Below are 13,230 nucleotides of genomic sequence, written 5' to 3'. Positions count from 1 at the left end.
GTCGTGCATCGGATAACACGGACGTTCTAGTCCATATTTTAGTGATTGAATATAAAATATATTACTCTGATAATAAGAAAAATCTTTTTTCGGCGTGTCTTTTACCATTTCCTCAAGGACATTTTATCATTTCGTGTAAGCGTTTATGCGAATCGAATTACTTTCTTCAATTCCGGAACAGAGATGACAGTAAAGCAATAAAAGTTAATGCATTAGCATCGAATAAGTTTTGTTTAAAAGTGATAAAGAAGCAAACTAAACCGAATTAGAGCCCGAGCCCGAGCCCAAGCCCGAGCCCGTTCCCGATATTATAAGCGCTTTAATTAAAGTTGTGCGCGGCCTCTCCTCCTAGTCGGGTTTGTGATTGCAAAAGCGCGGATCGTGCGCAATTTATGCGTTATATAATTTCAGCAGTGCAATATCATAACAGATTGGACACTATTTCTGCTCTGTTGTTTCATTCAACATGCCCTGTTTTAATATCCGATATCTCTGTAAACTCGGAATGTACCAATTAGTAATATTTTATAGTTGCTAGCACGACATGCAGTGCGACAGAATTACAAATGAATGCGTGACTGCCTTTCCACTCGCTCGCAAATATGTTCTATGTATTAATATATCTATATGGATAAATATTAATACCGATGTACGACATAATATGAACACGTAAAACCTAGGCAGGTGACCGTAAATTCAATATGGATGGTAGTAAAATATTTCAATATCTATTAATTTAATTCTGGCTGTAAATTGTTGGTCGCAATCAACGATATTCCAATATATTTGTTAATCATAAATATAATTATGAATATGAGCTCTATAAGTGAATACTAAATATTCGCCTAATTTCATTTATGTACGTCCTTTAAAATCAATCATAAATGATCAAATCAAATCTGTAATAGGATTTGTAATAATTATTTAAATATATTGTGTTGTTGGTAGCATATTGCTTTGAAATTCAGAGCACCACTTTATTAGCATATATTGTTGCTGTTTTGCAATAATTTCACCCAATTATAGAATTTATTGCTCTCTGGATTCAGTATAGAATTTGATATAAATTTTTCTAACATGGATAACCTCAAGTTTACTCTTCTGGGATTTTGATGAAACTTAGCATGGTGGTACAGTTTATAGACAAATTGAACACCATAAAATATTATTGGCCTATGAGATGTGGTTTAATTATAAAAATTAGCTAATCTTGCAAAAATTAGACAGTCTCGATTGCTACCTGTGTCAAAATTTTGAATCTTTTTAAGGTCCCGAAACAGTTCTGAAACTTGAGAATTAAGCTCTTTGCGCCATATGAATTTAACATCTTTTAGGTACCTGGACTCTACTTAGTGAAGTTTGAGTAATATAGTTCACCTAAAAGAGCTTACATTTTCTAGCCTAAACTGTCAGGATACAATTTAAAAATTTTCCCGAAAATTTATAAAAATGTAGGTAGGTCATGTGAATCTATCAGTATAGCGCTTTGCTCCAACTTTTTGTATACGGATTCATGGAAAAGATAGTTAAAAATGGTCGGGTTTAATTATAATTTTTTATTTTTTGAACCATGTTTGTTGAATATTGCAGAAATCTTTATAATTATCAACTCTTTTCATAAATTTGGACAAAAAAATTATATGTTTGAAGCAAGTGACTTTAAGGATATTTTGGTATCAATATAACAATATATCAGGGGCATTATAATGAAAAGTATAAGCAAAATAGGTAGGAATTGGGTTGACTTCTAAAATTGTAGGCTTTGAAGTATTATCTAACAGCTCCATAAGGCTCTAACGAAGGGGGGTTAAAATTTGTATATAATTTTACTTTGTTAATTTCGTTTCGATTTAGTAAGATTTTTATTACCAATCTAATGTCACATCTCCATTTACTAATATTTAACCTCATGTATGTTTATACAATAGAAATCATACTTTGTGTACAAATTTCTTCGTTTTTCATTCACGCCAATTCTAAAAACAGACTGTTGATTTATCGCTTGTAATATATTCAGTAATCGATACTCATAGTGCAACCAAACCGATCCCCACCTTCTCTTTCCACTTACCAGATCTTTTTCACAACAGAGATGTATTTAGAATTAATATAAAAATGTAGAGAAAAATATTTTAATAATATACAACTCAGTATCTAAACATTGTAAATAAATATCCTAAGATTTAAGGCGGAAATAGGGCACGATCATTATCGTAGCTAACGTTCTAATTAGCTAGAGTAAATAGAGTAAATATTAAATGTATAAAACAGGAAGGTGAAAAATGAGGGTTGCATGTATTTTATCCATGATTATTTTTCAAAATGCATTTTAAAAAAACAAGAAAATTGATCCAATACATTCAAAAATAATTGTTAGAGTTCAACAAACATGATGAAATTTTTTTTTCAATATAAAATAGAACGTTTTGATAAGCTTAGACAATCTCAATTGAAATTCAGTCAAAAGCATTCACTGACAGAAATCAAGATGCAAAATGATGCAGTTATTTTAATAATACTTTTGCAATAGAAATTTTATATATTTATCATATAAATTGATCCAAAAGATTAAAAAAAGTTGGGGTGAAGCCTACCACTTTCTTTCATAAAAATGAGCAAAAACCTGTCCGGGGATTTATCTGGCAGTTTCCTTAATATTTCAGGGCAATTTTGATGTGCAGTTTTTAAATGCAGAAAAAGTACACACATTTTTATAGCTATAGATGAATAAATTAATTTTTATATATATTATTTTCTCTCCCTGATTCGGTCCTGTTTCCAACCCAATAAGCTAGCGTTGGCTGCTGCGGTAATGTATTCCTGTTCCAAATTGAAACTCCTTCGTAGCATCATTCAATTTGCCAGCGTAGCGAGCTACGAGGCATATTTATTATTTTTCGATTATAAACACCGTAGACTGGCGTAGATGCGTTTGATAGGCCGCGAACTCCGCACAAAAGGCTCCTTTAAAGGATCCATATCGCCCCCAGTTTTCATCCCTATCTTGCTACTCGCATCTCGAATCGGACGAAATTTTCCCGACGAGCATTTTTGAATCTAATGATGTCTTAGGACCAAAATATACATCACTGATATTTTTAATTAAATGTCAACCGTTTTGTGTACGTTATTTGTTAATCTTGGAAATGAAATGATAACTTTAATCATGGGATTTTATTTTGTGGTTTTAATAAATAATACTCGAGAGCTATTCATAAATTTGCAAATTAACCTAACATTTATACATATACCTTTAAAAATTGAGCATTTTAAAAATTGTATAGTGAAATGAATTACGCAGTTATAAACATGATTTTTACAAAGTTAATTTATTCAATACAGCTATCTCTCACAATAATTTATCCCAAGGTTTTTAGTTTTAGAAATGTATTAAAACTTCCGTTTCTTCTCATAGATTGTTCCATGAGTTGCTGTATTTTATTTAAAAAGTACAATAAAAAAGTGCTCTGAAAGTTATTGATTAACTTCAAATAGATAGAGATTTTTTATGTGAGTTCATTATAAAAGTTTTCCCGGTGCAATTTTATTCAGCACTTTATTAGCTTTGGCGTCTGAAGCATAAAAAATACAAGGATTTATTTGCGAGATAAATCTAGAGTTTTATGGTATAATAGGTTTGCAGTATGTTAATTAAGACAGAATTTTATATGAGAAATGGAAACATACTTTTTTATTTCTCTGAATGTGTTTCATAGTTGAAAAATGTTCCAAGTCAGCTTCCTATTATTGTACTTTAGCTTGCAAATTTTTGAAGCTAATTTCATAATTTTCTTAAGTCCATGTCGCATCTTCATATTGAAAAATCTGTATCTGATTATACATTATATTTATACCAAAAGCAGAACAAGGTTCATTAAAAAATTCAGTAAAATCAATATCGAACCATTTTCTTACTTATTAGAAATTATTCTGAAGATTATCCTCTTCACAAAATTCTCGGAGTATATCCTGATCAGAAACACAATTGAAGGAATATCAGAACAATTTATAGGTGCACTTGCAACTATGCATAACTTTGAAATTTAATTAATTATCGATTGCATTTAATTAATTACAAGTAAATGCGTTGCACTTTCTGAACTAATAAGATCCCTGAAACGTGCTTGTTTACGAAATGTAAAAAAACATCAAACAACAACAACTGATCCAATAATGTCTTCAGAAAACATTCAGAAAATGTAAGTGGAACTAAGATAGAAAATAAATATTTGAAAATCAGAAATTTTCATGAGTAAGATAAACTTTTATTTGGAGTAATTATATACTAATGACTGACGTTATTAGATTTTTGCATACACACAATTTCATTACTTGTGTACAATGAATTCCAATATACTATTTATAGGAACATTTCATAAGTGTTTCTACAACCTTCATAAATATTAATGTGAGTAGTTCCTATTATTTTTAGATTTCTTAATTTAGTTAGAGTTTTACCAACATTACCTGTATTATTTATTGATTGCATTACAGCCCAAAATAACAGTAATAACTTACTTTTCTGAGTAAGGAATGTGAGGTACATTAGGTATATTAACTTCTGTAATTAAAAAGGTAATTTTATACATAACAAAAGTACTAAGCTTTAAGCAAAACATGCAATATTTATATTGTGAATTTAAACTATTAATGGGGTATAACTAAAATATGGAGAAAGTACAATTTCATTATATTGCTTTACGAGATTTCATTCTGGGATGTCCAATCACTGGATCACTGAAGTACTACCAAAAATTTGCTGATGTTTCATAATAGAATGGGTGCAGATATGAAAAAGAAAAAAAATGTTGGCCAATTTGAGTTCCAAAGATCACGGCATAAACTATGTTTGTGGTTCTAAGTTTGCTCCTGATTTTCTTTCCTAAAAAAAGGTGCATCGTAGAGGGCACGGTATTATCCCGGAACGTTCCCAGAATATAGATCAGGAGCAGTTCTCCAATGCTGACCGATCTTTGCACAATTAGCTGCCTCTGCGCAGACAATTCTAATAACAGACCTGGGTACGTAATACCTATCCTTATTTCATTCCCAGAAGCAAAAAATAAGAAAATAGAATAAATCCAATCCTCAGACTCAGATGATACGACGTGGTTTTATGTGAAATATATATAAAGTGCAATGGAAGCGGTTTCTGTATAATTTACTGCAACTTTACCATTATATGAACCATAAATGGCCCAAATCTCATGAGCGTAATAATCTAATATTAGAGGAAATTTTATTAGTTGGGGGATAAAAGATAATAATTTTGTGGAAGTTGTTAATGAACTAACCAATATTTTTTATAAATATTAAAATACAAACTGAATTTTATTATATCATTTTATGCAATTCATTAATTCCATATAAAGTACAAAAAAAAACAATCCAAGATCTAAGTTAAGGAATGCATCACTTTACATTCATCGTAAGGCAAAAAGGTTAATGTGGATTTTTGGATCCTAGTAGACTTAAATCAGCGATTTTGATCTTTTTAATAATTTAATATTTGTATATTTAATATATCTATATCTAAATTTTTGTCTAAGTGAATTCACAATATCATTGATTTATAGTTATCACAACCATAAAAACCTCAAATGTCGTTCCATTTTGTACCGTGTGATGTTTAATAAATATTCTATCGTTGACATCAAATTGATCACTGTTTTGAAAATTTATTAGCTCATTCCACTCAAATGACCAGCAAAATCATTGATTTGTTTCGACTGTGTCAGCAGTTCAGAGCTTTATGTCTTTTCATTATTCGCTAGATTTCATTTCCTTGATATTTATTTACCGCAACATCAGAGTACTTGCGATGTTGGGATCTTGGACAAATATTTGATCTGTATTTTCCATACGGTTTCTTTATTTCACAATTATTGATTTTAAAAATAAATTCTAATTTGGAGTTTCTATTACAAATTTGTTCAATATTCCTCCTGTACTGGTAAATAGATCAATTTGTGTTCTGGATGCATTTGATATCATATATAATATTATACATTGCAATAACAGTTGAAACTTCTTTACGACCATCATCCGTAATAGTATCGCACACATATGACAGGATCGCATTTCTCTGTCACATTTTATTGTATTGGAATATTCTCGGGGGTATCAATTTTACGAATGCCAGCGTTAAAACTTGTTATTGCACCATTTCGAAGGACGGAATATCGTTTTTAATATCCATCCTGGGATGAAGCCGGAGAGGAGTTAAATCGAAGTAATTGCTCTATTGGGTACCTGTAATTCGTAATATTTTATTAGGATTTTATATATATGTTATATGTAACTACTATTTGTCAAAACATATTGTTGTCTAAATTAACATGTTTTGAAGCATCTTGTCAAAGTGCTTTCTATTTATTTTTATCTATCGTTACCAAGTTTTCAAAATTTACGATTTATCCATATGAAAACGAGCGTCCGTCCGCAAACGCAATAACTGTCCCGACCCGGACGCCTCTCGCGGGTCTGTCCGAAGCCGCGCCGTGAAATATCTGCCGTGTTTCTCTCCGAATCGCAACCGCTGCGCCTTTTCGGATGGTTTAAAGGTTCGGCGCGGAGATTAATTTGAATTGTGGAATTTAATTATTTCATTGCGGAGATATCCGACGGAGACTTTTGTTCTGGGAGATTTTCATCACTCCTGTGCACCTACAACACGCTTTCCGTGTTTCAAAACTGTCAAGCGGACGTCAAGAGTGAGACCATAAATTCGAACTCGGGCTGGGTTATTGTACGTTCTAGCGATAATACTATAAAATTCGCCTTTTGTGATCGACGAACGACGAACCCACCCTGATGGGAGGAAAAGAGCAAAAATACTATTCAAAATTGCGGTCGTATAGTGTGACAAAAATTTATGACTTTTCACTAACGTACTTTTATTGCGGTTTTTTATAAAATATACATTTCTATTTTTATGCCCCATAAATTTTTCAAAATTTCAATCTTGCAATCTATAATATCGTTTTTAAGTATTATATTTTTTCCTACAATGTTTTTTTTCCTGGTCTAGTATTTATTACAATAGCTGATCATACATATGCATTGTTATTTACACATATTTTTCTACCCTTGGGTACTTTAAATTACATTATTGATCTAATTTTTCCATTGTTTTTTTTCATCTTACGTTCTTTCCTACAATTAATACTAATATTAAGTATTGTTAATAAATTAGTTGCTTTTGTTGTTTTGCTGAATGATGATATACATCTGGTCTCCAAACATATAAACAATAATAAATTTTTTTCATTCGACGCGTTCGTTATCTTATTTATTTAATTCAATATGTATCAACGTTGGACAAAAAAACCTGGATATATATATATATATATATATATATATATATATATATATATATAACAAATGTATTAGTGGATAGATATTAATTGGAAATATGAACAAACAACACTCTGCTTGCACTAATGTTTAAATAATAATGTTTCACAAAACGTTTCGAGACTAGGTTTGTCTCCATCAGTGGTAATAAAAAATTTTTTAATATGGAAATCTAAATAGCATTTGTGTTTTTCATTACGTCAGTGAACGACTTGTAATGAAAAAGACAAAATGCTAATTTAGATTTCCATATTTTAAATTTTTTTAATTATAACACAGATGAGAGACAATAGTCTCAACGTTTGTGAAAATTATTTATTTAAAAAAATTAGTGCAAGAAGAGTGTGTTTGTTCCATATTTCAAAATTAATATATATATAAATATATATATATATATATATATATATATTAAGGGGTCCTTGAAATGGTCATTTTTGGATTGCCTTGCTCCCAGGGGCTCAAATGGTTCCAAATTGATACAAAACAATTCTCTGAAAGTTTTAGCTCTAATATTAACGTTAGATAGAGCGCAATTCAATCAAAGTTTCATATAAAATAGCATGGAAAATTTTCAAAAATTTTAAAATGTTTTTTTAGATGTAATTTAGCGAACAAATGAATAAATAAAACTCATTCATTTGTCGCTAAGTTATACCTAAAACATTTTTTTTTAATTTTCAAATTTTTTCTATGCTCTTTCCATACAAAGTTTGATTGAATTGCGCTCTATGTAAACTTTAATATTAATAGATAAACTTTCAGAGAATTGTTTTTTATCAATTTGGGACCATTTGAGCCCCTGGGAGCAAGGAAATTCAAAAATTACCATTTTGAAGACCACCCTAATATATATATATATATATTATATATATATATATATATACACTCTTTTTGCACCCTAGATATATATTTGGCACACTCTCTTAATAATATATTATATATATATATATATATATATACATAGGGTGTCCCAGAACTCAGCGTCAATACTATCACCCCGCTTTGACTTGACGAGAGTTCTAGTGCACTCTGTATATTTTCAGGGACAACTTCCACGTCTTTACATTTGCTTATATGGTATGTTGTTTTATTTGGTCAATTCTTTATTTGATATGTTTTGTCTTGCCGTTATCAAGAAATTGCTAGGATCAAGTTTCATTCAAATTATGCATCATGGAAATTATTATATCAAATTACGTTCTTGAATCAGAATTGTTTCTAAAAGAAGATACGTAGAATAGTAACCAGCATTTAGAGTTTGATTAAAAATAAAGGTTTATTTCTGATTTGCTTGATATTCTTCTCCATATTAGGGTGCTTTATTGCCAGAACGCAAACGCAAAAAATTGTTGAAAAAAATATTTTTTGACGGTTCTGATAAAACTTTGTGCGTGGTAGATTTCATGGTTAAAATTAATATACTAAAATATTATAGGTCTACCAAATATAGTTTAATTAAACAAAATCTTGATTTGCAATAATCCGCCGCGTCAAAATTTCAATTCGATTTATTTAAAATTTCAATATATTGTCAAGGTTTTAAAAGGTTTTATTAATATTATTATTAAAATTAAATATCAAGTTGTAAGTGCAAATTATCAGTTTGTTTTCGGAAACTTTTTACATGATGACTAAAATTCCAACTAGTACAATTGTTTTGGTTATTAAAGTCAAAACTATTTTATCAATGAATATCAAAGATGAAAATTTTATAAAATTCTTACCTTTAGTTGAAGCATCAAAACAATTCTTTAGTCACACAAACTTCAGTTTATTTATAATTATGACAAACTGATTAAATAACACTATAACTTAATAATTAACGACAAGATAAATATAGGCGTCCATAAGCACATTATAATTATTAAAAAAATTAATTTAACACTGAAAAAAATAAATTTAACACTTGTTTCGAATCCGACATTTTGATTCTAAATGCGTCGTCAATTATGTTTAAACATTTCACGATAGTATTTGCAGATGTACCAACTTTCTAAAGCGTCAATTGTGTTTAAACATCTTCACGGTAGTATTTGCAGATGTACCAACTTTCAGCTCATGTTTGCAAGCACACGTAAATAACATATATTGTTTTAAATTCATAATTAAAGTAAAATTATATAAATAATTAACTATTAAACATATTTATAATCGATTTATATATAAAAGATTAGAAATAATAAAAATATTAACGTTGTCAAAAATATCTTTATCTACGTACGTGTGAAGTTGGTGTCAACGTTCGCTATTTTAGTATTAGTACCAACCTTCAGCTTGTGTTTGCAAGCACACGTAAATCTCTTATATTGCTTTATATTTATGATTAAAGAAAAATCATTTAAATAATTAAGTATTAAACATAAACTAATTATAATCAATTTATATACAAAAGATTCAAAATAATAAAATTATTAACGTTGTCAAAAATCTCTTTATCTACGTACGTGTGAAGTTGGTGTTAACGTTCGCCATTTTAATTTTGATTTGACGTTTCGTGTACAATATCATTTTAAGTGTGGTTTTTATGTGGAGATGTCTCGTGTTATTTTACGCTTAATTAATTAGTAAAAACATATTAATAAAAAGAGTTCTTAGTTCTGTGTTATCAAAAATAAAACGATGGACAATAGGGAAGTCATATATTTGATACAAGGTAAGAGAATTGTTAATTAATGCAAAAACGATTTACTGATATGATTATTATTATAGAATGCTAAATAAATTAAAAATACTGGGCGTTTAGGTAGAGCATTTATGTCTATTTCTTTCATGTGTCAGAAAATATTTTCGGGAAGAATCTGTTTCTTTTTGTTCAGGTATAAGGTTACATATGACATGTCAGAAAGGGTTATAAGCCGCAAGACATTTATTTATTCATGCGTGAGTTTTTTGTGGATTTATTCTTGTGTACATGATGCCATAAATTTGATAAGTATCCGGGACGCCCTTTGTCGAAATAGTCAGAACTCGGTAAAACGAAAAGATATATCTTTACTATGATGGATATACAAAGAACAGCTCTCAGATATGCTTCGATAAGGATTGCAGAATATTTGTATTTTGGCATACTTTAAATTGACACTCTAGTTGTAGCATTTACATAAAAATCTATCTTAATTAATTACTCGATCTATAACTTCTTTTTCCATCCCTCAGTTTGATATATCACCCAGAAAATTTTTCCATTCTTCTTTCTACAAAAAATCATTTGGATGAAATTATTATATCCGAGTTCTTAATTACACTAAAAAGTTTTTGCAATATAAATCATCCATTTCTTAAAACGCGACACAATTTCTATATCTTGAAACTAAAAAGAATAGATTATTGCAATTACCATAAAGTAGTGGAATTTTTAATTACTCTTGCATTAGAATTGCAACACAAATTAAAGTATTTTTCCTGCTCTTAAATAAACTTTTATAAAAACTTATACCATTATGCTAAAATCCGCACTTTTGCATATTTCTTCTGTACAGAGAAGTATTTGAAGTTTTGTAGGAAAAAATTATAAAGCTATTAGTGACTGCTAAAGCGTATTGAATTGGGATAAACTAGATGAAAAAATATTTATATATTTCTGAAATGGGTTATTCTGGTTATATATTTTTTCGATTGTGTTAAATATAGATAGGTTAACACATGGTTAAACGTTGAGTTGTTGTTTAAAAAGAGCAACAAAATTTTCGATTAAGACAGTGCATGGTACCTACCACGTAAAATCACCTATTTTGTATACCTTACAATGAAAAATCTCATGTTATTCTGACATTTAATAAAAATATAAGCACACGATATTTTTTCGCTTAATATTTATTAATTCTGAATTCGTTATCGAATAACAAAACATTTACCGCGCTTCATGAATATATTTGAACTGCACGGCTCGCCTTCGACATACTCGAACATCTCATTTAAATGATAACCTATGATAATAATAACAACATTGCAATGAATAATGGATGGATATACTATATACCTACTGGAAAAACTGAAAAAAGACGGAATTGATAAAGGAACATCATCTTCTTGAAATAATTTCATATCAAGCGGCTGTGCGAAACATGCGATGGATCCGTTGAGAAATTTCCATTATATTTTCGTATTTTCCATCAAGATGATTGAGTTTTCGATAGTTGCCGTAGATAGAATATTAATAGGAAGATAGATATGTATAAAGGGCCTTTGTTTGAAATCTTATGGTGTAGCTGGGAGCGCAGTTTTATATTAGAATGGATATTCGAAACATCTATATTAGAAAGCTATTCAAAGACATCTCAGAATATTTACCTCAGAACCTCCCTGACACTATATTTATATACAAATAATAATGCATACTTTTTGAAACACATATATGAAATTTATTAAATTTGTACAGTCGTAATAAATATCTTTTTTTTATTAAACTATGTAATTTGATAGTTTAGTTATTTTATTAATTAGTAGCTAAATTAAATTAATATTTTTTGGGTCGTCTATTGAATGCAGAAGTGCCTCTCAAGTACCCAGCCTTAAAATATTATTCTGTAAAAATTTATAGCTAATTTCTTGAAAATGGCAAACATTCAGTCATTTAGATAATTAAGTTGTCTTTTTTAATGTTGCATAATTGATATGTAGAGCATTGAATAGTATGAGATAAAAATCGATAATGAAAATTTTTGTATATCCTAAAGGTTTCTGAATTCTTGGCATTATATATAAAAATGGATGTTTGTGTGTGTATGTACGTAGTATGTATGTAAGTATGTTTGAATACAATTTTTCGTTCATTTTCAATTAAAAAAATATTTGATGCCTCTTGACGTGAAGGCGTGCTTTTTAGTTTTTAACAAATGCAGGTCCTGCCGTTTTGAAGAAACGGGGCAAAAAGTATCAAAAATGGAATTTCTGTCTTTGAGGAAACGGAACGTCCGATTTGAATCATTCAAAAAACACTTAACTGCTATTGACGGACTGAAGAACTGAGATAAAATTTTTTGAAAGACAGGTTAAAGGTGAATATTTTCAAAAAAATTCAAAATGGTCAAAAAACAATATTTTTTTCAAATTTTTCAACAAATATTAAGATATATCTTAGTTTCACGCCTTAGAAAAAATGGGTGTCTGTGTGTATATGTGGATGTGTATATAGTATGTGTGTGCGTATATGCACATTGATTAAATTTTTAGCAAGGCAGGTTTAGAAACCGCTGAAAAAGCCAAAAAAAACTGTCATTTTGTCATTTCAAAATTTTCAAAAAAAACTTGAATTGGCGTCCAGCAAGTTTCAACAAATTGCCTTAAGGTACGATGCCATGCGCCACTAGTTTAAATGTATTGATTGCGTCGTGGTTTTGAAAAAAAATGCACGTGAAAAAAAATATCGAAAAGTGAATTTATCAGATGATGTGTGTAAAATAGCGAATTATTCGTTATTTATCGATTTCCGTAGGTGCAGGTTCCGCAATCGCCATCGCCATCGCAATCGTCTGTTGGCTGTTGGCTGTTACATACCCTCGTCACGTTGCGCTTATGCCGACGCGTGAGCACGCTCTTTGAAAGTCGCCAGGATTTGAATTTTAATTCCATTAATCAGCGTGACAACTCCCGACTAGCCGTTTTCCCATTTCCTCACCCTTTGCCACTCTTTACACTCTTTTTCCGCTTTCCGTCACTCTTTCCGTTATAATGCATTCGATTCTCCGATTTCAAAAGCAACGATATCGATAGATAAATGCACTGTGTTTAATTATACTATTTGATTATTACATAATTAAATTTTTGGTTTCAATAATTTCAATGAAAATTCGATCCGAGTAGTTTACGATTGCCCTGTATCATTTCGGATAATTTAATTACAGATCATGATTTCATCAATTACTGGTCTGCGGA

The 13,230-nt window shown here is 29.8% G+C and overlaps 1 protein-coding gene and 1 long non-coding RNA gene across 2 annotated transcripts in view; one reads left to right on the top strand and one right to left on the bottom strand.

Moving 5' to 3' along the window:
- LOC113370267 (nucleolysin TIAR-like) overlaps positions 1–13,230 on the top strand; it is a 515,419-nt gene that overhangs the window by 419,104 nt on the left and 83,085 nt on the right. The gene's annotated exons all lie outside the window — the stretch shown is intronic.
- Positions 5,957–9,209, bottom strand: LOC113370268. The gene is made up of 2 exons (XR_003366558.1): positions 9,081–9,209; positions 5,957–6,252 (listed from the first exon to the last, which is right to left on the bottom strand). It is a non-coding gene; the product is annotated as an uncharacterized LOC113370268 (long non-coding RNA).

Source organism: Ctenocephalides felis, unplaced genomic scaffold, assembly GCF_003426905.1.
Source record: "Ctenocephalides felis isolate EL2017-DRISC unplaced genomic scaffold, ASM342690v1 CF-g0.4_SCAFFOLD_01492, whole genome shotgun sequence".
Taxonomy (NCBI): domain Eukaryota; kingdom Metazoa; phylum Arthropoda; class Insecta; order Siphonaptera; family Pulicidae; genus Ctenocephalides; species Ctenocephalides felis.
This window is presented reverse-complemented; position numbering and strand designations above follow the sequence as displayed.